Consider the following 4,375-nt stretch of genomic DNA (forward strand, 5'->3'; position numbering starts at 1 on the left):
ATTTCACTTCCACTAGATTAGTTAAAATAAAGACAACAAAACAAGCATTACTGTGGATACTGGGCCACTAGAAGAGTCATTTAGTGTGGGAAAGGTATGAATTGATAGAACATTTGGGAAATCATTGTGATTTTCCTGTAAATACCACAATAAATGAAAACATGTGTTACCAAAAATACTTGTACCAGAACAAAAAGTTGCAATTTTCAAAATTACCAAATCTAATGTTCAGATGCCTCTCAACAGGAGGGCATAAAATAAAATCATAATATATTCATAATAATAAAATATTAATTTTAAAATGCTATAATTGCTTTTTTCCCCTACCACCACTGGGCCTGCAGGTCTGTGTGGAACTGCAATTGTGAGTTTCTGTTCTGCAGGATGGGGTTTGTGAAAGTTGTCAAGAATAAAGCCTACTTTATGAGGTATCAAGTGAGATTTAGAAGGCAGCAAGAGAATAAAACTAACTACTATGCCTGGAAATGATTGGTGATCCAGGACAAAAATAAGTACAACACACCTAAGTATAGGGTGATAGTTCATGTAACTCAGAGAGATATCATCAGGCAAACTGAGTATGCCCATATAGAAAGGATGCAATAGTCAGTACAGAGTATGCACACAAACTGCCAAATTACGGAGTGAAAGTTGGTCTGCTAAATTGTGCCTTAACCTATTGTACTGGCCTGCTGCTGGCCTGCAGGCTTCCTTATGGGTTTGGTATGGACAAGATCTATGAATGCCAAGTGCGGTGACTGGAGATGAATACAATGTGGAAAGCATTGGTGGTCAGCCTGGTGTTTTTACTTGCTATTTGGATGCAGGTCTTTCCCGAACTACAACTGACAACAAAGTTTTTGGGGCCCTGAAGGGAGCTGTGGATGGAGGCTTCTATCCCTCATAGTACCAAATGATTCCCCGGTTACGATTTTGAAAGCAAGAAGTTCAACACAGAAGTGCAGTGTGAGCACACCGTGGGTCAGAACATCATAAATTACAAGTGTCACCTAATAGAAAACAATGAAGATACTTATAAGAAACAATTCTCGCCGGGCGGTGGTGGCGCACGCCTTTTATCCCAGTACTCGGGAGGCAGAGGCAGGCGGATCTCTGGGAGTTCGCAGCCAGCCTAGTCTACAAGAGCTAGATCCGGGACAGGCACCAAAGTTACAGAGAAACCCTGTCTCAGAAAAACACACACACACACAAGAAACAATTCTCTCAAACAACGAGGGAACAATGTAACTCCAGGCATGGAGGAAATGTGTAAGAAAGCTCACAAGAGAGAAGTGAAGAAGAGGTAGAACCATCCCAAAATGTTCCTTGCCCAGAAGAAAGATCAGGTTACAGGAAAATAGGCAAAATTCCTCAGAGCTCAGAAATGGGCTGCTGAAAGCTAAAGCAATTTTTTAGAAAATTTTTTTGTAAAGATAATAAACTTAATGAACAAGGAGCTAAAAATTGTTTTATTATTTATTATAATTATCTTATATTATAATCATGATAATTATTTTATTATCAATCAAAATTAATAATAAAAATACTTTAATCAAAAAAGCCTGTTGACAAAGAACAACAACATGAGTAAACCTCTAAATTATTATATCGAGTAGAAGAAACCAGACTTGAGAAAGATATACTAGGATCATGAATTATAGGCTCAATGTCCTTTATTTATGGCTAGAAACCAATTATGAGTGAGTACATCCCATGTTCCTCTTTTTGGGTCTGGGATACCTCACTCAGGATAGTGTTTTCTATTTCCATCCATTTGCATGCAAACTCCAAGAAGTCCTTGTTTTTTACTGCTGAGTAGTACTCTAATATGTGTATATTCCATACTTTCTTCATACATTCTTCCATTGAAGGGCATCTAGGTTGTTTCCAGCTTCTGGCTATTACGAACAATGCTGCTATGAACATAGTTGAGCATATACTTTTGTTGTATGATAGGGCATCTCTTGGGTATATTCCCAAGAGTGGTATTGCTGGGTCCAGGGGTAGGTTGATCCCGAATTTCCTGAGAAACCGCCACACTGCTTTCCAAAGTGGTTGCACAAGTTTGCATTCCCACCAGCAATGGATGAGGGTACCCCTTCCTCCACAACCTCTCCAGCAAAGGCTATTATTGGTGTTTTTGATTTTAGCCATTCTGACAGGTGTAACCCCAAGGTCCAAATCAGAAGCTGAAGGAGAGAGAGCACAAGCAAGGAACTCAGGACCGCGAGGGGTGCACCCACACACTGAGACAATGGGGATGTTCTATCGGGAACTCACCAAGGCCAGCTGGCCTGGGTCTGAAAAAGCCTGGGTTAAAACCGGTCTCGCTGAACATAGCGGACAATGAGGACTACTGAGACCTCAAGAATAATGGCAATAGGTTTTTGATCCTACTGCACGTACTGGCTTTGTGGGAGCCTAGGCACTTTGGATGCTCACCTAACTAGACCTGGAAGGAGGTGGGTGGTCCTTGGACTTCCCACAGGTCAGGGAACCCTGATTGCTCTTCGGGCTGATGAGGGAGGGGGACTTCATTGGGGGAGGGGGAGGAAAATGGGAGGTGGTGGAGGGGAGGAGGCAGAAATCTTTAATAAATAAATTAAGTAATTAATAAAAAAAGAAATATACTATATCAATTTATGTGAAATTCACAAAGAGTAAAATTAAATCTCCAGTAAAGAAATCAAACAACAGTTGCCTATGGGAAGAAGTGACTGGGAAATTTCTAAGATGAAAGAAAAGTTGCATTTCTTCAATGAGTGGTTGTATTAATCAAAACTTACTGAACTGTATTCTTAACATCTGTGCATTTCATTGGAAGAAATATTCCCTCTGTTATTAAAAAGATATAAAAGAAAAATACTATAATTTATTTAAGAAAGTAACTCCTTCCTCCATAAGTAATAGCTTTACTTAGCAACTATAGATATTTTTGCCCAAACACAAACATAGGAACGATGGAATGACAACTAATCATTTTTTGGATAATTAGCAGCTTTATTAATAGCTTTATTAATGAGAAAAAAATATTGTCATTGCAAAAAGATTATTCATTGAGTTAAAGACATTAGGAAGATACCATCGGAAAGAGCTTCATAAAGAGCTGATGGGACTGTTGAGTAGTGGAGCTATTCACTGCACAAGACTGATGAGCACAGTTCAATCCCCAGAACTACTCACATCAAGGTAGAAAGAGAGAACCCACTCCACAGAGTGGCCTCTAATCTCCACACATACCATGGAATGCAAAAACACACCACACACTACACACTACACACACACACACACACACACACATGTGTTTTTACATTAAAAGAGCTTTTCCAGACTCTCAGTGTTTTATTTTCGTAATATTATTTCTTTCTCTCTATCTTGTATTTCAGCTGTTTACCCCAATCCACCTCTAAAAAATAATTCCAGCTCATCTTTTATTTAAGAAGATAAAATAAGACCCTGTGAAAAGGTTGGTTTATAATGTAAAAAGGTAGTATTTTTATTGGTCCTGGATTAATCTCCAATGACAGGGATTGAACCGATGACCTTACACATGCTAGGCATGTACTCTCCCGTAGTCAAAGGCTGGTTTTTCATTCCCAGCTGCCCAGATCAGAAATATTTAAACAGAAACTATATTATTTAAATCACTGCTTTGTAGTAGGAGTGAGCAGGCCTGCTTTTCATCCTGCCCAGGTCCTGCACGGCTAGCTTAGCCCCAGAATAATTACAAGGAAACTGTATTCTTTTAAACACTGCTTGGCCCATTAACTGTAGCCTCTTACTGGCTAACTTTCACATCTTGATTAACCCATTTCTATTAATGAGTGTAGCACCACGAGGTGGTGGCTTAGCAGGAAAAATCTTAACCTGCGTCTATCTTGGAGAGGAGAGCTGTAGCATCTGTCTGAGGCGTCTGCCTCACTTCCCTTCTTCCCAGCATTCTGTTCTGTCTACTCCACCCACCTATGTTCTGACCTATCAGGCCAAGCAGTTTCTTTATTAATTAACCAATGAAAGCAACAGATAGACAGATGACCCACCTACATCATTGCTTGGTCAGTAATTAAAGCATATTGCTAGCTAACTCATATATTTTAAAGTAACCGATTTCCATTATTTTATATTTTACCATGAGTCTTGTGGTTTACCAGTAAAGCTCTGGCACAACACCAGCATGTCTGTCTCCTACAGCAGCTACATGGCATCTCACTGACTCTGCCTACTCTCTCTACATCTCTGTTCAGATTTCCTGCCTGGCTTTATTCTGTTAAGCCATCAGCCAAAAACAGCTTTATTCATTAACCAATAAAAGCAACACATGTACAGAAGGACCTCCCAACCACTCTCCCTCTGAGTCATATCTGAAGCTTATTGA

At 39.6% G+C, this 4,375-nt stretch overlaps 1 pseudogene; it reads left to right on the forward strand.

Moving 5' to 3' along the window:
• The first annotated feature begins 378 nt into the window (after positions 1-378).
• LOC126515423 (60S ribosomal protein L5-like) lies at positions 379-1,403 on the forward strand (annotated as a pseudogene).
• Positions 1,404-4,375: the final 2,972 nt, after the last annotated feature.

The sequence above is a fragment of the Alexandromys fortis genome, unplaced genomic scaffold (genome assembly GCF_014885135.2).
Source record: "Alexandromys fortis isolate MF-2015 unplaced genomic scaffold, M_Fortis_MF-2015_v1.1 scaffold_135, whole genome shotgun sequence".
Taxonomy (NCBI): Eukaryota; Metazoa; Chordata; class Mammalia; order Rodentia; family Cricetidae; genus Alexandromys; species Alexandromys fortis.